A 24,847-nucleotide genomic window follows, 5' to 3' on the forward strand; every position below is an offset into this window, starting at 1 on the left:
ATCAATAGAGTGGACACTACATGTCACCACGTACACATAACAAGTATAGTTCTCTACTATGCCTATGACTTGTTTATCAACCTTTGCTTTGGTGAACAAGCAAAACACATCATTTAAGTCAACCCGTCACCATTAAGGAAAACTCCAATGATGTTTGACCTCCCACTGGTAGAAGTTTACCCTTTGCTCAAGCGAACAAGGTTCCAATGTACAGTGGTTTGATCAAACCCGTGGTGATTGAAGGCCTTTTAATTAAATGACTTAATATACTTTTGTTAAGGGGTTTTTATTTTGTATCTCACCAATTATATATTTATTAGCATGTTATAGTTATAACATACACCCTTAGCATTGATACTAAGCACTAACAAAATTTTTTGTTTTTTTTCTTTATTTAAATTTATTTTCTTTTTTCTTTTTGTATTTTTTAATTTATTTTTGGTAAAATGTATTAATTTATTTTTCAAGTAATTCACCTTCTTTTTTCCATCGCTGCTTCTTCTCTAACATTACACAACTTTCAAAATAAAATTACATTTTACATAATTGAAAAGAATCCTTGAGTTACATTCGAGGGGAATGAGATGAGAGAGAGAAGTTACATTGGAGAGTATTGAGAAAGGCAGGGCACGCTTGCCCTATTTTAAAATTACATAATCCAAATAATTCTTAAACTAGGTTCATAGGCTTATGCACCAAACACCATCCATATTCGCAATCAAGAAGATGCATAAAAAAAAAAAAATCAAAATTAAATTTTGATTTGGTTGGTAAAATTTATTACCCCTTGATATTTAGTAGTGTCGCATTTAAGTCCAACAAGTTTAAAATTTTTCATTTTAGTCCCTTATCATTGGGTCTCCAGAGTACCTTTAACATACATAAACATATAATATAAAATTACAGATTAAAATTATCACATAATAACGCGAAAATAGCCCAAAATTTAGCTCATTGCATCAATACGTGGGCTGCCCAAAAACATTCCATATTTGGTGTGCATTTTAAAACACACCAGATTAGGCCTTCGATTGAAAAATCAAATTCTTTCAAGGCCAAGTGTGGGGAGCATTAGGCCACCATGGGACAGCCACGCACGACAACTCTCGTGGAGGACAACAGCAGCGCGCTCGCATTATTGTGCATGGGTAATAGCCTTTGTGTCGTCACACAAGGTTGCTATTGTGCCGTTTGTGGCAGCACCAGCCAAGGCCTGCGGCCACCCTCCTTTGTGCGCTATAAAGCATGCACATGCTACCCAACAGTAGTGTGCGTTTTTGTTTACAACTGTTGCTATGCATGGCAGCGCACAACAACAATGCACTACCCTTTAGGGCAGTGCACACTCCACCCGAAATCAAGTTTTATTTGATTTTATTCAATCCCAAACAAAAATAGTTAGATGCAATTCTATAAAACGCTACACATCAACCAAAACAGATTTTTTAACAATTTTCCAAATTTTTAATTAACATGTTTAAAAAACCCTAATTCACAATTATTGAATCCGTAACATCCAAATGATAATTAAACAATGTAATTGGGTATAAGAAGCTCTAATACCATTGTAGGTTTATGGATCGAATGAACGTAACAGAAATGAAAAATTTTACTGATCCACAAACCAAAAACCCTAAGGTCCTTTTATCGTTTTACATTGTTTACATATGAAATAAATATTAAACAATTAATAATAGTTTCATACCAGTGTTTAAAGGCTCCTTCTTTTGATTTGGATTCGCTTCCACTCCAAGATAGGAATGCACAATTGGTATCCACACGAAGACAGGATGAAGATCACTAAAGGGTTTAATGTGCTAGCCAAACTGATTGGTTCAAGGATAATAGTGCAAAAATTTTCACTTGAAAAATTCTCTTCTCCGACGTATGATGCTCACAATTTTGAGAGAAAAAGAGGGAGAGGGCAGCTAGGGTTTAATTGAGTGAATAATATATATATATTTTTTTTATTTCTAAGTTGCACTTAAATAGTGCAACAATTAAAACCCTTATCTAATATGGAATAGTCATATACTAATTCCATATTTAGATTAGATTTATTCCATTACCAAAACAAGGTAATTCCAATCTTGGTATTTTAATTTTGAATGAATTTGAATTTATATTGTATTTATTAATATTGATATTAATTAATAATATAACATTTAAATACACACACACACACACACACACACACATATGCACAATCTCACTTATTTTAATTTCCATATGAAATCAAATATAGACAATGACCTCAGCAAATCTAATTGCACTATAAGATTACTAAAATACCCTTTCATCTTAAAAGATGAAAATGCCCTTCTCACTTATTTATCATTTATCTATCTTCTATGTGTGTGACCCGAATGCTTCTCATCATATCGGTAGTAAGTAATATCACGAATGACACTCAATCAATCATCTCACTAAACACAGAATAAGATTGGCCTTTTGCAAGGCATCATAGCCACTTGATGGATTCAGATTCAGCGAAACAATTAATATCAACGATATGGTTATCGTGTAATCAAATCTTTTCATAAGCTATTATCTCATCAAGGCTAAGGTATAGAAGTAGTGTGAACCTCAGATATCCTTGATCTCTTTGTATTTGGTTATTGAACCAACAACCAAAATAGATTGGATTGAGCTACAACTCAATCCTTCCATGGCCACAGATTTAGTGTCAATGCCATTTACCGAATTGCTTAGTGAGATATTTTTTCCTGTACCTGGGAGTGATGAATCATCTGTTAATCCACCATAGTCTTGATACACGTCTCAATGTAGCTGATCACTACCATTCTGATAGTCCTGAATAGAACTACATTAGGCTAGTGTCAAACTATATCAATTGGTGCACAAGGCATTTCGGTGATCTCAAATCTAAGGATCACATGCATCACCATCTGTTAGAGGATTTATTCTACAGACACTGGGATTACCATCTATGTGGAATCCTCTGGTGGGTCTGTCTGGTGAACACGCCTATAGTAAGCACCCATGTGTTGCACCAGGTTGTCAACAAATAACCTTAACGAGTGAGATTAGTCACTGCTTTTTGACACGGTCGTGATAACCTTACCATATTATTTGTGTCCTTAGTCAGAATAATATTGGGGATATAGACATTTCTAGAATGGCCACCATATGTGAACATAAGATCCTCACTATCGAGATTTGAAACACTCGATACCCTTATCATGGTTCTACCATTCTAAGGACCTACATCACAACATACAATAAATACAAATTACACGATGTAGAAAAAGCATTTTATTGATTATAAACATTCTTACAAAGAGTCAATATTACAATAATGGTTTGGCTCTAAGGCACCTACTTTAACAAAAACAAAGCTTTATAGCAGATTCAACAATGGAAGTTGAGTAGATAGCATTATCCTATGTGGCTAAAAAGGTGGTTTGGATCAAGATGTTCGTTTCAAAACTTGAAGTGGTTTCTAGCATTGTTGATCTAATTGAGCTTTGCTGTGACAACAATGGTGCCATAACTTAGGCTAAGAAACCACAGTCTCACTAACGATCAAAACATATACTCAAATGATACCATTTGACCAGAGAGATTATTCAGAGAGGTGATGTGCAAATTTGTAGAGTACCTACCGATGACAATATAACAGACCCATTGATGAAAGCTCTGTCACAGCAAAAGCATGAAAAGCACTTAGCATCATTTGGTATTAAATACATGAATGGTTGGCTATAGTGTAAGTGAGAGATTGTTAGGATAGGTGCACTAGAGCCAATAATATTAGACTTTTGTAATATTATATTGAATATCAATAAAGGCATAAATTCTATATCATAGCATTTGTTTATATATTTGTGTGTGTGTGTATATATATATATATATATATATATATATAATATATATATATATACATATTGATATATGTCCTTAGAAGGGTTGAATCGAGACGAGGCAATTAAGTGTTTTGAATCTTAATTGCTACAACCCTTTGATCACATATGGTGGCCATTCTAGAACTTTCTGTAGCCCTAGTACATCTGACCAAAGACAAAAATTATACAGTAAGGCTATCATAACAGTGAACAACCTTACCAAAAAGTAGTGAAAGTTCTCACATGTCAATGTTGTTAGGTGACAGCCTAGTGCGACTCATGGGTGTTTGTTAATGACAAGTTCACTAGACTAACCCACCAAAAGATTCCATATAGATGGTAACCTTGTAAGTAAATCGATGGGTAGAAGTAGCAGAAAATAAAAAATTATTTCCCATCGATTACTTTGATTAACCCAGGATCAGGGTCTAATATGTATATATTTTACATGCTTAAATTGAAAAACAACAAAGATAACATCAATCCAGACAAGGATCAGAGATCTTACGTACATTTGGAGGCTCCTTCAAATGTCTCTAGATTTACTTTGCTACCGATTCAATGTAGAACCGAATAAATGGTGATCCACATGAAGACAATCTGAAGAACCAAAGAGGGATTTGCTAGATCCACTAATTGACTTCAAGAATCAAGCTTGAATCAAAGAAAAACTTTGATTCAAAACCAAGGGAGAACGTGAGAGAAGGGAGAGAGGGTTGCCTCTTTTTCAATAAAATGAATTCAATGAATTTCTTTAACACACATGCACTTATATAGTGCATGTGCTAAAAACCTTATTCCTATAAGGAATAGGCATGAGCTCCACCCTAATCCACCCTTGTATCCAAGCACCCTTCTTATGGTATTTTATTTTTAATTAATTATTATTGTAATTAAAATCAATTAATGTATTTATAAAATATATTAACATTTAATTGATAATAATAATTCATTTAAATATATGAGTACATATATTTAAATATAATCTTACTAATTTAATTTTAACATTAAATTAAATATAGATAACAACCTCAGCAAATTTAATTGCATTGTGAGATTATCAAAATACCCTTTCGTCCAAAAAAACGAAAATACCCCTTGCACAAAATGATTCTTAAATTATCTTCTAAGTGTGTGATTCGTAGGCTCCTCATCATACCGGCAGTGAGTAGTATCGCGATTAACAACAATTAATCATCTCACTACACAGACCAAAATTGGCCCTTAGCAAGGCATCATGGCCAGCCGATAGATCAGATTCAGCGAAATAGCTACCTATCAATGATATGGTTACTGTGCAATCAAATCCTTTCATCATCTGTTATCTCATCGAGACTAAGATAAAGAAATAGTGTTAACCTCAATTATCCTCAATATCTTTGTATTCAATAGGGCTGTAAAAAAAAGTCCGAAAATTGAACCAAACTGGGAAACCGGACCGAAACCAGTTTGAAAAATCAGTTTTTTGAAATAATTGGTTCGGTTTTGGTTTGCAAAATTAAGAAAACCGAAAAATCGGTTTGGTTAACTGTTCAAGTCTTATTTTGAACTGGTTAATCGAAACCAGTTTTCCCAAAATATTTAAAACCCTATCTTCAATAAATCTACTTTTGGTTTTCCCCAAAAATTTTAAAAACCATATCCTTAATAAATATATTTTGGAAATCAAACCCTTCATCTTGGCTTCTCATCTTCTAAACGGCTCAACCTAATCTGCTCATCTTCTCAAACATGCCTTTTCTCCTCTACTCATCTTCTCAAAGTCAAACACACCTCTTCTCAAATCTCGCCCAAATCTTAAAGCCGTGACATAGGGCATTGGTGATTCAAGGTCGGCTACACAACACTACAACATGCAGCATTGGCATCCATGCCCTTGTGCTTGCAGTTTTGCTAAGCTTCACTAGGCCACTATAACCAGATCGTGACTTGTGGCCTTGGATAGCGACGGCGATGCCATTGATGATTATTTTGGTTTGTGGGATTGTTTGATTTTGGGTTATGGTTCGATTTTGATTTTTAAGGCTTATTTGGATAGGGTAATTAGATTTGATTTGGGATTTTGAGAGCCCAACTTAACAAAATAAAATACATGATTTTGTTGAAATTTTCAAAGCCAATGATAGAATGTTTGATTTTTGATAAGTAAGAGTGATGTAGGTGTGAGGCTAAGGGTGATAGTGGGGGAGGAAGAAGACAAGAGGAAGGTGGGGGCAATGTTGATGGGGCAGCTTGAGGGTTGGGTCTGTGGTTCAAATTTCATTTTTTTAACAAAAAAATATTAAATAATAATCCAGTTAACCGATAACCGAACCAATAATTCGGTTCGATTAGTAACTGGTTCAAGAGATATTCTGGTTCGGTTTCGGTTTGGATTATTCCTTAGACCAAAAAACCAGTTCAGTTCGAAAAATAGGTAATTTGGTTTGGTTAACTAGATGTCCACACCACTAGTATTTAGTTACTGGACCAATGACCAGAATAATAAATTAGATTCGGTAACAACTCAATCCCACTGTGGCCACAACTTTAGTGTCATTGCCTTTTACTGAATTGCATCTTGAGATAACTTCTCTCGTACCAGAGAGTGATGAATCATTTGTCAATCCATCATAGTCTTGATACACTCCTTGATGCAACCAATCACTACCGTATTGATAGCTCTAAATAGAACTATGTTTGGCTAGTGTCAAACTACACCAATCAGTGCATAAGGCACTCCGGTGATCTCAAGTCTAAGGATCACATGCATTACCATTCGTTAGAGGATTTGTTCTATAGACCCTAGGGTTACCATCTATATGGAATCCTCTGGTGGGTCAGTCTAGTGAACTTGCTTACAACAAGCACCCATTTGTTGCACCAGGTTATCAGCAAACAACCTTGACAAGTGAGATTAGTCACTATCTTTCGACAAGGTCATTCAACACTATGATAGCCTTACCATATTATCTGTGTCCTTGGTCAGAATAATACTAGGGCTATGGACATTTCTATAATGGCTACCATATGTGATCATATGGTTCTCACTATCAAAATTTGAAACACTTGATACCCTCGTTACGGTTCTACCATCCTAAGGACATATATCAATACATAGAATTATGATTTACATGATATAGTAGAAAATGCCTTTTATTGATTAATAAACATTATTGCAAAGAGTCAATTCCATAATAATTGATTGGCTTTAGGGCACCTGCTCCGACAATCTCCTACTTGCACTATAGCCAATCATTCATGTATTTAACATTGAATGACCCAAGTGCCCATCATGCTTCTACTGTAACAGAAACTTCAACAGTAGGTTAGTAGGTACTCTGCAAATTTGCACATTCCCTTTTTGATCGATCTCTTAGATTAGATTGAATCAACTAAGGAAGTGGTTAGATTACTGGTGAGACTGTGATTCCTCAGCCACAACAATGGCTCCATTGTTATTGTAGTGGAACTTTACTGGATCAACGATACTTGGAACCACATCAAGTTCAGTAATGAACTTCTTCATCCAAACTGCCCACATGGCTAGATTAAATAATGAAATATACTTAGCATCAGTTGTAGAATCCGCTGTAGTACTTTGCTTCAAGCTTTTCCAGCTCACTGCAGCTCTATTGAGATAAAAATACAAACCCAAATTGCAAACGATAATCATCTTTATCCATTTGGAAAATAACATCACTATGTCCTCTTATAGTGAGCTCATCTTCCCCTCCATAATCCAAGAACATATCTTTAGTCCTTTTCAAGTATTTAAGGATGTCCATTGACACTCATCCAGTGTCGCTCACTTGGAACTGATTGATATCTTCTACAAGTGCTAAATGCACATAAGACATCAATCTAAGTACATAACATCACATTGCTCACTTGGATTTGATTGATATCTTCTGCAAATGTTTAATGCACATGAGATATCAGTCTGAGCATACAGAATGGTATCGCTCATTTGGATCCGATTGATATCCACTATTAGTACTTAAAGTACATGAGACATCAATCTGAGCATACAACATGGCATTGGTCACTTGAATTCTATTGATATCCACTATAAGTGCTTAATGCACATGAGACATCAATCTGAGCATGCAAGATAGATCCAATTGCTGACCCATATGGGATCCTCTTCATTCTATCTCTCTCATTGTGTGGTTTAGGACACATATCCTTAGAGAGATAGACATCATGTGCCACCGGAAGAAATCATTTCTTGGATTCTGCCATACTGAATCTCTTTAATACATTTTCTAAGTATATACCCTAACTTAGCCTAAGTAACCTACTTGATCTATCACGATAGATCTTTATTTTGAGAATGTGGGCTACTTTTTCTAAGTCCTTCCTAGACAAGCACTTGGATAACCAAGTCTTTACTAACTGCAAGTTTGGTGCATCATTCCCGATCAGAAGTATGTCATCAACATACAATAGTAGGAATGCCATTGTGTTCCCACTTACATTCTTGTAAACACAAGCCTCATCTTCGTTCTTGATAAAACCGAATTCTTTTACAACTTCATCGAAACGAATGTTCCAGCTTCTTGAAGCTTGCTTAAGTCCATAAATGGACCTCTGCAACTTGCATATCTTATTAGCTTGTCCATCGAGAACAAAAACATTGGGTTCTGCCATATACGCATCCTCTTTAAAGTTTCCATTCAGCAAAGCAGGTTTGACATTCATTTGCCAAATCTCATAGTCATTAGCTTATCCATCGAGAATGAAACCACCGGGTTGTGCCATACACACATCCTCTTAATGGTTTCCATTCAGGAAAGTCGTTTTGATGTCCATTTACCAAATTTCACAGTCATGATATGCAACAATTGCAAGCATAATCTGGATGGATTTAATCATGGCAATTGGCAAAAAGGTTTCTTCATAGTCAATACCATAAATTTGTTTGAAACCTTTGGCAACCAGTCGTGTCTCATAGGTATGCACCTTGCCATCCATGTTAGTCTTCTTCTTGAAGACCCATTTACAGCCTATAGGTTTTACCCCTTCAGGTGAATCCACCAGAAACCATTCTTGGTTCTATTACATGGAGTCCATCTCAAATTTCCTGGCTTCAAGCCATTTAACAGCATTTGGATATGATACAACATCATCGTAGGTCCTGAATTCGTTGTCGCTGTAAACTAGTATGTCACCATGCTGAGTCACAAGAAAACTATATCTCTCGGGCTCACGACATACTCTTCCAGACCTATGTCTCTCCTGTGCTACTTGAGGTGGTTCACTTTGATCCACAAATTGTGGAGCAACCTCTTCATGATGTTCAATCACCTCCTATGGCACATCTTCTCGTCCTTCGTCTAATGTATCTTGTGGTACTAGAACTTTATCGAGTTCTGCATTTCTCCCATTAGTACTTCTTAAAAAAATTTCTTTTCTAAGAAGACACTAGTACGAGCAACAAAAAATTTTGCATTCTTATGGGTGGTAGAAATAGTATCCTTTGGTCTCCTTAGGATACACCACAAATATATATTTGCAGGATTTCGGGCCCAACTTGTTCAAAGTTGATTTCTTGACATAAGCCTCTCAACCCCAAATCCTCAGATAATACAAGTTGGGCTTTCGCCCACTCCATTGTTCATATGGAGTCTTATCTACAGACCTTAATGGCACACGGTTCAGTGCATAGTCGCAATCTCTAGGGCATAACCCCATAATTATGTGGGAAAACCATTAAAAAACTCATCATGGATCTAACCATTTCAAGTAAGGTCGTATTCCTCCTTTCAAACACACCATTATACTCGGGTGTATACGGAGAGGTGAGTTTTAATACTATCCCACATTCCTTCAGGTATGTTTAACTCAACTTGCCACAGTTGGCATAGCTGTTATTTTAAGAATATTCTTATTGTCTATCTTAAGAACATATTATTATGAAACATTTCCATAAAGAATATTATTTATACTCAAGGACAACAATCCATTAGTAAAGTAATATTCTCACTTGTCCTAAGTGGACACAGAAATATAATTTCTAGAAACTGAAGAAAGATCATAATAATCCAGAAGCTCCAAGAAACAAGCCCATAGGCAAAATCAGACAATAAGATCCTACAGCTAATGTAGCATCATGTGTTGCATTTCCAACTTATAGGTCCACCTCTCCCTCAGCAAGTAATCTACTCTGCCGTAATTCCTACACATCAAAATAAATGTGAGTACCACATCTTGTGTCAATGACTGAAGATGGTGATTTGGTAATTCTACATAGGTTGGCGCCTATGTGTATTTATTGTGTAATAAATAAATTACCTAATTAATATTTAGTATATTTATTAAATATATTAATATTAATTGTATTAATTAAATTACGCTAATTAATACTAAATGTTTATATTTAATATTAATTGCAAAATAAAATTCCTAATTAGTTGACTAATATATTTAATATATTAATGTTATTAGAAAACCTAATTGATTCTATTCTTATTTGGTTTGGGATTGAATCCTGTTGTGCAGTAAAAATCCCTAGCTCGGAATAAGACGAGAAGCCTATGGCATGCCCTAGCATGAAGCGAGAATCAAGCCCGAGAATAAGAGAAGCTCAGTAAAGAGTGCAAGCATCCAACCCAAGCACGAGCACTACATGTGATAAAGGGGGACCTACCAGACGAAAATATCTTCCCCAAGCGAACAGATCATCTCACAACGTATACTCTGTATGTAGTGACCAACAACACGCGGCAGGACAAAATCTACACATATTCTCCATGCACCTCAGCCAATAGGAGACTAGCATAGACACTTATTGGCATAGGGGACACCATCATGAGCTACAACGTTGGATCATGTGAGCCTCCGATCATCACACGATACCAACATCGTGGCTAACATACTAGTCATCATAGCATACACATACACTCTCTGTATAAAAGCCTTCATGGCCAAAAGAGAGGAGGGAAGGAGGAAAACATAAAGTAAAAAAGAAAACAAAGAAGAGATTAGACTTCAATACAGTAAAAGGGGAACAAGAGAGAAGAATTCTAAAGCCTTTCTCTTTGATCCTAAGGTAGACGGCTAAGATACGTTTTCCAATCACCGAAAAATCCATCTTATTGTATCCCCAAACATGTACTAACAAATAACATAATCGTAGACGTAGGCCTTATTCTCTTTCTGGCCGAACCACTTTAAAAATGTCCAAACTTCTCTCCAGCTCCCCTATCATCGATCAAGAGGCATACCATCGCCTTTGCCACTCATCACTTGTGAAACGGGTCCCATACGCTGGTTCCCAGGAACCACACACCTATCTTGCTCGATTCTCCTAAGAGTCAATCGAGTGTCTCAGGTTGGTGAGTTTCTTCGTTTTGGCACTCTAGCTGGTGCATAAAACCGCATCAACAAAACCAAACAAGGAAAATAATAGTATCCTATTCTAAGTTGGAATAGGGTTTTAAGTTTCCTATATAAGACAACTTAAAAATTAGGTTTGAGAGAGATTTTCATTTAATCAAAATTAAGAGAAATTTTGAGAGAGAGAAAAACCCTAGCTGCCACTTTCATACCTCTCTAGCAATTGAGTTTTCTTTGATCCTTCTGCATTCTTTCTGTGTGAATACTGAAGCATGATTCTACCCTTGAATCAATTTGCAAAGATTAAAGAGAATGATCCTCCAAACAAAAGTAAGTAATTCACAACTTTGTTTATGAATTTAACATGAAAATAATTAAATGAATACACAAATCATGGGATTAAGGTTTAATAAATTTTAAATTACTATTCTGCTACATATTTTTGCTTATCTTAAACCTTACGTCTCCGTGGTTGAATGATCATTAGCGATGGTGGAATGATCATTCCAAAAACCCTAAAGCTATATGAAAGTAACCTTTATGAAAGGAATGACCGTTCGCGATGGTGGAACGCCTATTCCTCTAGGTTTTGCAGCTTTTCAGAGTTGTATTAAATGCAACAATGACTCTTTACTTCAAATGGAAGAGACAAGCAATAAATAAAGCATTTTATTGCAAAGAAAGATAGAGAGAATATTAGAGAAACCAAAGTCTTATAGAAACCATTCTCACATAATCCCTTAAGCTAAATATCCAAATCAAAACAGTACTCTCTTGTACTCATTTGAAAACCTTTGAGAGTATTGTTCTTGTGTTATTTAAGCCTGGTTTAAGAGACCATCATTCACAAAATTTTATTCAAACATCTTGTGGACGAAATCCTATAAATTTGGAGGCGAAATCATGTCAAACTAGTGTAAAGGGCGAAATCCGATTATAGTAGAACTTCAAGGATGTTGCCTTGAAGAAGTGGATGTAAGAGGCTTGTGGATATAACTTTGAACCACTATAAATCTCTGAGCATTTCTTCTCTCTCAACTCATTTATTATTCCTTGTACAGTTACTTGAACACCATTATCATTTGTGCTCATTCATTGCTCATATTTATAACTCTCTCTAATTTATTGCTCAACATTGTTTATCCTTATTGTTTAGCATTATTCTCATTTATTTCCTATCTTTGTTGTTGTTTTAAGTTTTTAACTTTTTTGGTTGGTGAAAATTTTATTCCGCAATTATTTTTATAGATTCCTATTCACCCCCTTTAAGAATAGTTTGCCATATAGAGTTTTACAAATTCCCCTTTCCCATTAGACACTTGTGCTGCCACACCCTTACCACTAGAATCAGTCACTTTAGCTTGTCTCGATTCATCCTTGTACTAATGTCCATTCCTTCTTGAGTTGGAGTCCGAATAAATGAGTCATTCCCCTTGCGTTTCACTTGTCGTAGGCCTTGGTTCGAAGAACCCCCTTTGCTAGCAACACTCTTGAGGGGTTCTATGATTGGTTACCACCCTCAAAATAATGCGCTGCCCTTGTCTTCACCCTCATGCACATACAAATGACACCACAAGTGGTAGCGCTAACGGCAAGTAATGAGTAGAGAGGATTCTCTTTCTATCTCTTGCTATGTTTCCAATGGTCATTTCATTCTCATCTTTCTATCTCTTGCTATGTTTCCAATGGCCATTTCATTTTGCATCTTTCTATCTCTCTCTCACAAATCTCAATCTGAAACTGATTTTTCCTTGCTTTGCTTTTCCTTTCCGTTAGTTGCTCAACATAATTTTTGTGATGACAAATTGTAAAAAACAAACATTTAAAAACACTCTTGGATTAGGCCTTAATCATTCATGTAAGCATACTCATGAGAGATTTCTTAATCTTTTAATATAAACTCTAAAAATCAATAAACATAAGTTCTTCATGTTCTAAAATCTCAAACCTTTGGCATTTGAATCATATAATGTTTTATTAAAAGGAGATGTTATATTAACAGAAAGATAGATCACCTTGAAGATTACTAGGAATGTTTGGAAAATGTGTTTGGTTTATTCGAATAAATTGGTGAATAATATGTTTGGTTGGGAGGATAAATGGGTGGGTATGTTATATAGATTACTAAATTGCCCTCTTTTTAAATATTAATATAATAGTATTTTTTATTATTATTTTTAGAATCATTTCTTTTAACCCTCTACATTTGAAATTTTGCTAAAACACCTCAGCCATATAACTTTAATTTGTAGCAAAATCACTCCTACCTACCCAAAGCCACTACTAGCAACCAGCCACCACTGCAAACCGCCACGACAGTCAACAAAATGATGCATGACTGGCCATATATGGTTGACTGTGCACCGGTAAAGCCATTTCCGGCCATGGATCATAAATCCATGATTGTTTCACAACCAGATCTATGACATTTCACGACCAAAGATGTGGCCATGAAACTATTAGAGTAGGTGCCCTAGAGCCAATCAATTATTGTAGAATTGACTCTTTGTAATAATGTTCATTGATTAATAAAAGGCATCTTATTCTATATCGTGTAAATCATCATTGTATGTATTGATATATGTCTTTAGAATGGTAGAACCGTGACGAGGGTATCAAGTATTTCAAATCTTGATAGTGAGAACCCTATGAGCACATATGGTGGCCAGTCTAGAAACGTCCATAGCCCCAGTATTATTCTGAAGTAAGGGCACAGATAATATGGTAAGACTATCATAGTGTTGAACGACCCTATCAAAAGGCAGTGACTAATCTCACTTGTCAAGGTTCTTTGGTGACAACCTAGTGCAACACATGGGTGCTTGCTATAGGCAAGTTCACTGGACTGACCCACCAGAGGATTCCATATGGATGGTAACCTCAGTGTCTATGGAACAAATCCTCTAACGAATGGTGGTGCATGTGATCCTTAGACTTGAGATCACCGGAGCGCCTTGTGCACCGATTGGTGTAGTTTGACACTAGCCCAATGCAGTTCTATTCAGAGCTATAATATGGTAGTGATTGGCTGCATCAAGGAGTCTATCAAGACTATGGTGGATTGACAGAGGATTCATTTCTCCCGGATATGGGGGAAGTTATCTCACAGCGCAATTCAGTAAATGACAATGACACTAAAACTGTGACCACAGTGGGATTGAGTTGTTGCTCTATCCAAATTATTATTCAAGTCATTGATCCAGTAACTAAATACATACATATCGAGAGTAACTGAGGTTGACACTATTTCTATGCCTTGGTCTCGTTGAGATAATGGATGATGAAAGGATTGGATTGTACGGTAATCATATCATTGACAGGTAGCTGCTTCTCTAAATCCAAATCTATCGGGTGGCCATGATGCTTGCTAGGGGTCAATCTTAGTCTGTGTGTAGTGAGAGATTAGTTGGTGTTAATCGCGATACTACACACTACCGATATGATAAGGAGCTTATGGGTGACACATATAGAAGATAATTTAAGAACCAGTTTATAAGAAGGGCGTTTTTGTCTTTTTAGGCAAAAGGGTATTTTGGTAATCTCACAGTGCAATTAAATTTGCTGAGGTCGTAGCCTTTATTTAATTTGATATTAAAATTATCTAAGTGAGATTACGTTTAAATATGTGTTCGCATATATTTAAATAAATTATCATTATTGTTAAATGTTTATATATATATTGAGATAATGATAATTAAAATTAAAATATCTAAATGGGGCTGTTTGGATACAAGGGGTGTTTGGGTTGGTGCCCAAGCCCATTCCATGATGGAATAGGGCAAAGTGTGCACTATATAAGTGCAACACATTGTGAATTAAAAAAAGATTTTTTCATTTCAATCATTTAGACTAAAAATTCCAGGCTCTTTCTCCCATGCCAATTTGCCTCTTTTGCTTGAATCAAATATCTTTTGATTTTTTCTTGGTTCTTAAGGCTAAAAAGGGTCTAGCAAATGCCTATTTAGTTCTTAGGGGTTATCTTTGTGTGGACTTCATTGGTTCGATCCCACTCTTGGGTCGGCAGCGAAATCCATTCAGAGACAAGTTGGAGGAGCCTCCAAACGTGCGTATGATTTCTTAAACTCTAAATTGATTTTTCTACAGATTCTAATATAATGTATAAACTGTAAATTTGTGCCCTGATCTTGGTTCTAAGGAACGATCTATGATGTAAATAATTTTTGTTTTTCGCTACCATGTATGATCGTTTCCTAATAGAAACAACCACAGATCTAGCCATGAAAAGGCCAGATCTGGCCATTTCTGGTGATGGATCTGTGATCCATGGTCGGAAAAGACCTTAAAGGAGCATGACTCGCCAAATCCCACCATTTGTGCACCATTACGGTGACTCACACCAAAGGTTGATGGTGCTGAGTAACGGTCGACGGTGGTCTTGGGTGGTTGGGGGTATTTTGTTAACTTTTAAACTTTTTTGTGACTGGGGTGTTTTAGCTAATTTCTCAAATGTAGGAGGGTTGGGTAATTGTTATTTGGTAGACATTTGAAGGTAATTGTGTCTAAAATGGTATTTAATTAAGGGCAAAATGGGTAAAAAAAAAAAAATAATAAGATTACTAAGATAACTCTAGTAATTTATCTTTAATTCCGGACATTCTCTTATTTGGGTGTCAAGTAATAAAAGATTTCGGTTATCTTTCAATGGGGATAATTAGATTACGTCCTCAAGGGGTGGTATTTAAAGATTACCGGGGTAAACTTAATTTTATACCCATTTTGCCTTTAATTAAATACCATTATAGACACAATTGCCCTCAAATGTCTACCAAATAACAATAACCCAAACCCCATACATTTTATAATTTAGCTAAAACACCCCAACCAAAAAAGTTTAAAAGTTAACAAAATACCCCCAGCCACCAAAGACCATCGTCAGTTGCTAGCCACCACTATCGGCCACCGGAAATAGTCGTCAAATTGACACATGATCGGTGGGATCTGGCCGACCGTGCGTCAATTTGACTGTTTCTGGCTAGATCGAAGGCTGAAAACAGCCAGATTAGATCAACCATTTGGGCCATTTTCGACCAGATCGCCGTGGATCTAGCCGTTCCACAAAGCCAAAAAGACGCACGACTAGCCTGATCTCGCCAATCATGCGCTGTTTTGCTGACTGATGCCGATGGCCGACAGTTGGCGATAGTCTTGGGTGGCTAGGGATATTTTGTTAAAATTTAAAATTTGTTGTTAGGGGTGTTTTAGCTAAATTCTCAAATATAAGGGGTTAAAGGAATTTATTTAAATAATAATAATAATATATTATTATTATTGTTGTTGTTGTTGTTGTTGTTGTTGTTATTATTATTATAAAAAGGAAGGGCAATTCAGTAAAAGTCTTTGTCGATAATATTTTATTTTTCCCAACCAAACATTTTAACTACTTATACCCACTAATCTAACAAAACATATTGGTATAGCATTCCCTCGTAATCTTCAAGGTAATCTATCTCGGAGATAGTCCTACCTTTTGAGCAATAAAACATTTCCCGAACTAAACACACCATATTTGCAATAAAAGATTTTCGTAATATTTTATTACTTGCAAACCAAACATCGAAATCTTACAAAATAAATGAAGATTGCCCCCATTATCTTATATGCCCCTGATCCAAATGCACCATAACAAATAAAATATTATACACTCAAAGAAACGAAATACAAAATGAAGGTTTACCTCGTCATCAATATTGATCATTCTTCCCTTCATCAATTTTTTTTCCTTTCCTTTCATCTCTCTCTCTCTCTAAATCTCTAGGTTTTTTCTTCAAATTACAACATCGGTTTTATAAAAAAAAAAAACTATCACCTTGCTAAAACTTATGTACTCGGGTTTTTCATTGTCTTATAAAACTTTACTAAAATACATCTCCTAATCCTATAAGGAAATATATAAATTCTTCAAAATTAATAACCCATTTAAATAGGAAAACATAATCTACTAAAATAATACTATTTTTTAGGGCGTTACAATCAAACTATCCAAATTAATTAAAGAAATTAATTTGGAAGTGAGGTTAAAAAAATTAGAGAAATTATATTAACCCTTCTTTTAGGTGTAAATTGAAAAATTGTCCATTTGTAAAAGTCTCAAAAAATAACCCTATTCTAAAATTTTAGCACCCATTAGATCAAATTACCCTTTCAAAACTAAAAACTCAAAGTGATAGATAACCAGCCAACTGAAATCTAATAGTTTCAATAAGATAGGATTTGAGACAAAACAAACTCTATCCAATATAAACCAATAGGCTCCGTTTGGTTCACATATTGGGAAAAGTATTCTAGTTTTCCCAAAAAAGTTAACACAAAATTTGTGTTTGGTTCACCTATTTTCAAAATACCATTCTAAATTATTTAATTTCCTTTAAACCCCCTAAATTTGTTAATTTAACTAAACAACCCCCAATTTTTTTTAAAAAATTGACAAAAACACCCCAATAACCCAAATTTACCAGATTCCGGCCACCACTGCCAGAAGCTGGCAAAAATCTAGTGTAATGGCACACTACATGCTAAATCTTGCCGATAGTGCGCCGATCGAGCCTTTTCCGACCAGATCCACGTTGGATCTAGCCGAAAAAGGCCAGATCTTGGCCATAAACAGTCATCAACGACGGCCAAGATATGGTCGTCGTTGACCATCAACAACGGCCGTATCTTTGGTCGTCAAAATGCGGCCAGATCTGGCCGTCAATGGCCAGATCTAGCTGTAGATCTAATCTTTTCCGGCCAAATCCACGGTGGATCTAGCCGGAAAAGGCCATATCGAGGTACGACCGGCAAGATCCAGCCAGTCATACGTCGAAATGATGACTCCGACGACCCTCCAGCGGTGGTGGTCAACTGTCCGTACTTAATGAGTGGATTGGGGGTGTTTTTATTAACTTTGAATATTTTATTATAGGGGTTTTTAGTAAATAAATAAACATGGGGGGTATTTATATTAATTTTTAAAATTCTACATCGTAATACCCACCCAATTTAACTTTTTTTCAAAAGATTATTCTAAAAACTACCCAATAATAAACCAAACGGAGCCATAGTTTTTATTTGTCGATGACAGCTACAAATGGATGTTTATCGGTTGGTTATTTGTCACTTTGGGTTTTTAGTTAAAGAAAGGGTAATTTGGTTTAATCGATGTTGAAATTTTAGAATAGGGTTCAAAAACAGACTATATTTCAACTGAGACCTCAAAATAGGTTATTTAATATAATTTCCCAAAAAATTAAAGTGTGTTCGTCCCATCGAAAGCTTTGAAACATTTACCTGAATTGCCATTCTTATTCTCTGAAAATTTGTTATTCGATTCCTTCAAGATTTTGCTTGGGAACACTTAAGGAAATTGACAAAAAAAAAATTAATTAATTAATTAATTTAATATTCTTTGGGCAAATATTTACGAGTTACTTGTCTAGTGGTAGACTTATAAATAATTGTGTGTGTCTTAATAATTATCTTCTTCTCTTTGTGAATTATAGGTATATAATTACTATTCGGCATCTATTTGGAACTTTTGGGTTCCTTTCTATTAGTGCTCTTTTATGTGAATTTAAATATGCTTACATTTATATTGATTTAGAATGTTATGTTTTGATTTAATATTTTTTGTTTGTGCAAACGAATGTTTAATATTCTACTCATTAAGTGCTCTTTTATGTGAGTTTAAATATGCTTACATTTATATTGACTTAGGATGTTATGTTTTTATTTTGTTAGAGTTGGTGAACTCTAGTTGGCATTTAGGTACCCATTTAAAATGCAACAGAAGTCTTTACTGAGTTGATTAATGGTTATCAATTTAAGCATGAATCGACATCCATAACAATAAAGGTAAAGCACACCACCATATACATGGTTTGACTAAAACCACTCTTAGCCAATATTTATGGGACCTTGTCTAGATCGAAGCAAATCCACTAAACAACAAACACTATAAGATATAGTTCAAAGTTGATTTTAGCTACAACAAAGAGAACTTGATGTTCTAGTTACACTAAATACCACCCTTTGAATTTCTAATAACTTGTTGCTCCAAGGATCTCTTCATGCCAGGAACACACCTGAAGAACACTTGAGCTCCACCCAAGCTTCACACGCCAAAGCCACGCTCTAGCATTAACAATGGAACCAAGTTCCAGCCGCCATTCAATAAGGATATAAGATGATGAAGGTTTGGCACAATAACATAAGGTGAACCTTCGAGGAATAAAAACTCTCTGAAATTTTTTTTTTTTATTTAAAACAAATATCAAAAGGTTAGTTCATAAAGACACAAGAAAGAGGAATATAAAGATGAGTTTTCTTGCTCAACAATTTGTGCCAAGTTAGCAAACAGGGGTTGACTCATGTTCGTCCAAATGAGGAAAAGATTCCAACTTTAATTTTGGACCACAACCAAATCGGGAAAAAGCATGGTTTTTCCCTTGGACCATAAATGGATATTGTGACACTTGTATGTGGTCTTTAAGACACCTCAAAAGATAAAAATAAATATCTTTGCTACTTTAAACGAAAACGCAACTTGTGCCAAGTTGAGAATATCTTACGCGAGTGTGTGAGCACAGAACTGTTGTGCACACACTCAACACGAAACAAGCCAAAAACGTAAGTTTGGCAATTTTTGCACACATACAACATAAGTTTGACAAAAAATATTCTACATTCTCCCCCTTTGTCAAACTTATGAACAAAGAACCAAATTGATCATAACATCAATATAAACTTGTCTCAATCAACCAAACAATCTTGTAAACAATAATTAGACACAAGCACAAAATTAATCAATCAAAGGCAACATTAAAAACAATTTTATCAAACTGAATAACCAAAGCAATAATGAAACTTTAAAACCAAAATAAAACAACCAAAAAAATAACTCCCCCTAAGAGAGTTAACTGCACATCTAAGTTTTAACAGTTCATATAAGCCAAAAAGAAACATAAACATAATAAAAGTTAAAGACAAAGTTCATAAAAAAAATCACCACCAAACTGCATAAACTCTCCCTCAACTCAACTCCCCCTCTTAGTTCATATGTTTGAACTAAGCCTTGCTGATTTTCGAGAGGGCACCGACGATCTATCAAATTTTCTCTTTGATTTCTTCTTTGGAGGAGCAGTGAGAGTGACATGAGAATCTTCAACTTGGACATCGAAGGTTGGAATATCATCAACAGGGGCAGAAGAGGTCGCAACGGCAGGAGCATGAATGTTCTCATCTGCAACAAGGGAGGTAGCATTGACATCAGAGTGCACAGGAGAGGCAGCATCATTATCTTCTGGATTAGGATCTACAGGAATTGGAGAGGCAAATGCATTCTTTGACTTCTTCACTTCTTTCTCCAAGTTCTCAAGATGACCATTGAAAGAGAAGTGCATGTCCTTGAAGTACATTCTCCATGAACATCTCCAAATCCTGCATAGCATCGAACAACTTGGATTCCCAAGTATTAGCTCTGACATGATCAGTAGTGGATGAGGATGGAACACTCTTGGAGGGCTGTCTGAAGGAGTTCTTATTCACAATCTTAACCTTCAAAGATGGTTCCACTTCATGGCATTTTGGTTTGTAGTGAGCAATAATTCTCTAGATGAGAGATGGAAAGGGTAAAACTTGAATGGCATGGGTGGTTTCTACGACAACTCTAATGTTTGTGTAAATGAGGGTTCCCAAATCAATTTTCTTGCCTACCCCAATCCCGTAGAGGAGATGTGCTCTATCTACCCTAACCATGGAATTATGCACTGATGGGGACCAATTGGTTAGAGAGATTTTAAACAGTAAATGATAAAAGGGTGTAGCACCTTAGGCTGAAGAAATCCACTCCTAGGCCACTTCGCAATTGACCCACCAGTCAACATTTTGCAACATCATCCAATTTCAATTCAGACAACTTAAAAAGGATTTTCAACAATAGGCAAACCTAGAACATCTCTAATCACATCCACACTAAAATGAACCCATTTAACCCTAACATACACTTTGTTATCATGCTTATGAGAATCGGGTTCAGCATTATCAATGCCAAAATTGGCATAAAACTCTTGAATAAGAGTTTGAAGGGGTACATCCACTTTAGTCACAAACTTAATCCATTTTGTTTCTTAATCATTTTAGAAAACTCAGGGAAATCATCAATTTCAACATTGGCCTTATATACAATTGTCCTCTTGACAATGTGGTCTTTAAATCAATTTTTGGCCTCAAGGGAAATAAAGGAAGAGATTTTACCAGATGAGAAGGCTGGCATGACTAATTTGCCCTTTTTCTTGGCTTTCTCTGTCAGAGCTGGAGTCTTTGAAGGAGCAGTTTTTTCCAGAGGCTTCTTTTGAGTTCTCAGAGACGCAATTGGAACTCTATCAAAGGGGCTGAGGGACGCTGAGGAAGAGGAACCTTCAGGAGAGGAATGACTTGAACCAAAGGTTTTGTGCACAAGTTCTTCACTTTACGGTTGAGGCTCACTTGAAACAGGGGATGTGTGCATGGCCTCCTCCTTTTGAGATTGAGACTCACTAGCTATCAGTTCCTTTGTTGGTGATTGCTTATGCAAGGAACTTCTTCTTGAGAGTGTCTTCCATAGCTTTTCTTCTTGAATCCATGAGAAAAACAAAGAGGAAAAAAAAAGATTATATGAGTTAGAGAACAAAACCGAGAGAAAAGGAAAATAGAGGGCGGCGCAAAAAGAATTCTAACGCAAAAAGAAGTTAGGTTAGACTTTAATAGCAAAAACCCTTCCAAAGCCTTGAAGAGTTGTTTTCCTAAATTAGGGCTCTATACTTAAACTGATGTGTGCAGTGTGCAATCGTGTGAGCACACGTGAATCAGATATGAGGAAAACAAGGAATTTTTCATGCAAACATGAGTTCACACAGCCTCCCAATATGTTAGCAATTTTTAAAAGCAGTTGACTTTATTTACAAAAATAAAGACAATTAAATAAAACTGAAATAATGAAATGTTTCACTTGATTTTTAAAGATCAAGGCATATCAATCTGTGCCAATCAACCGAAGTGTCCAATTCTCAATCTTGAAATGCACACAAATCATATGGGAGATACCAACATGAAGAACAATCTAGACAACACTTCCTTACTCACATACAAGAGAAGAATAGTCATAAGAGCTCATCTAAGTGTGTGATAGTGTCCTCAAAGGGGGTTAAATGACACATTGGTCAAAAAATTTGCTAAGGAAACTCCCCTTTCCCTCATGCCCTATAAGATTTGCATTTTTCGTTTTCATCAGTTCAAGACATATAGTTTGTCTTTTTCATTTTCCATAATTTTTTGAAACAAAGGGAACACATAACCAAGTGTGGCTTTCACACTTGCAAGGAGGTAGTCTTCTTAATGGTAGATTTTCCAAAGCATAGAAGTCTCTACATTTAAGAAAATTACTCAAAAATGATTGTCACACTTCAAGCAAGGTAGCTCTTTCACAAGGTGACAAGCATAAAGACAACCAACTCAAGATGAGACAAGGTCATGCTATAAAGAGAGTCAACAGTGGACACATCCTACCAGAGTTAACACATAATCAAGAGAGAACCTTATATCAATGTGCTAGGGCAGGTAAATAGTCTTGACAAACAAAAACAAATGAAACATGTTCATGCTTTATTCAACAAAATCAAAGACAACTATTCAAGTTGAAGTAGTCCACTGGACTTCCTCAAGAAAACAAATGAATCATAGTTAAGTGCTTTTGTAAAAAGATTAGCCAATTGGGATTTTGTGTTCACATGAGCAAGACCAATGATGTTCTCTTTGACTAACTGTCTAATGAAGTGATGTCTTATGTCAATGTGCTTAGAGATGTTAATGGCACTTGTGTTATCACAAAAAATTGTCACACAATCTTGGTCAATACCATAATCACACAACATTTGCTTTAACCATAAAATTTGAATACAACAACTCTCTGTGGCAATATGCTTAGCCTCGGAAGTGGATAGGGAGATGACATTTTGCTTCTTGATATACCATGTGACAAGATTGTTTCCAAGATAGAAATATCCACTTGAGGTGCTCTTTCGATCATCTAGACTCTTTGCCCAACCAGCATCACTATACCTAACCAAACAACTGTTAGAATCAAATGAATACCATAGGCCAAACTCACACGTAACTGAAACATATTTTATAATTCTTTTCACTGCATTTAGGTGCAACTCAGATGGGTTAGCTTGAAACCTAGGACAAATGCCAACACTAAAACAAAGATCAGGCCGACTAGCCAACAAGTAGAGATGGCTTCCTATCATGCTTCAATACATTTCTGTGTCTACCTTCTTACCATGTACCTCTCTGGACAGCTTAAGTGGAGCACTCATAGAGGTTCTAGCATGCTTTGCACTCTCTAAACTAAACCTTTTCAACATGTTTCTAGAATATTTAGATTGGGAAACAAACATGCCATTTTCCAATTGTTTGATTTGAAGTCCAAGAAACATACTTAACTCTCCAACCATACTCATTTCAAATTCATTTTTCATCAAACAAATGAATTCATGTGCATGTGAATAAGAAGTTGAGCCAAACATAATATCATCAACGTAAATATGTACACACAGGATTTCATCGTTAACACGCTTGATAAATAAAGTTTTATCGGCATTACCTCTCTCATAATTGTGCTTAAGGAGAAAAGTAGTCAATCACTCATACCAGGCCCGAAGGGCTTGCTTTAACCGATAAAGGGTCTTCTTCAATCTGAACACATTGTTAGGCTTGTGTGGATCTCGAAAACAAACTAGTTGTTCCACGTACACTTCTTTGGAGAGCATCCCATTCAAAAAAGCATTTTTTATGTCCATTTGAAACAATTTGATCTTGAGGCAGTAAGCAACAGCAATCAGCAACTGGATTGACTTAAGTCGGGCAATAGGGGCAAAAGTTTTATCAAAGTTGATTCCCTCCACTTGAGTATATCCTTAAGCTACTAGCCTAGCTTTGCTCCTTACAACATTACCAAATTAATCAGTTTTGTTCTTAAAAATCCATTTGTTACTATTATGTTGATTCCTTCAGGTCTCGGCATAAGAGTCCATACACCATTCCTTTCAAATTGCTCTAGCTCTTCATGCATGGCTTCTATCCAACTCTCATCTTCTAAGGCTTGTTTGGCATTCTTCGGCTCTACAAGAGACAGATAATAAAGATGGTTAAACTCATTTTCTCTTCTTCTTCTAGTAACCATTACCTCATTTGGATCTCCAATTACGGTTGATAGAGGGCAAACTTTCTAAATCCAGGTATTAGGATTTTTCTTCTTGGGTTCCTTCACTAAGCAATCCCATCGGATATATCAACAACTATCTCAATCCCATCATTTCACAAAGAAAAATCTGAAGTTGATTCTTTACAAGGTTCAGATCCAGTTGTTGTAGCACCAAAAGGGGGTGAAGGCCCATTCATGGAAGACTTTGGTTCTAATGGTTCAGTTGTGTTCACAACATCTTCTATAGGCACACGAGGAGCAGACATGTCTCCAATTTTGCATTCTTGAGAGAATTCTGAAAAGTCTTCTACATCACTAAACACCACATTAATAAATTCTTAAACCTTTTCAGAATGCATGTTATATATCCTAAAAGCATGACTATTGGAAGAATACCCAAGAAAAACCCCTTCATCAC

This window comes from Pistacia vera, unplaced genomic scaffold, assembly GCF_008641045.1.
Source record: "Pistacia vera cultivar Batoury unplaced genomic scaffold, PisVer_v2 Contig587, whole genome shotgun sequence".
In the NCBI taxonomy this organism is placed as follows: domain Eukaryota; kingdom Viridiplantae; phylum Streptophyta; class Magnoliopsida; order Sapindales; family Anacardiaceae; genus Pistacia; species Pistacia vera.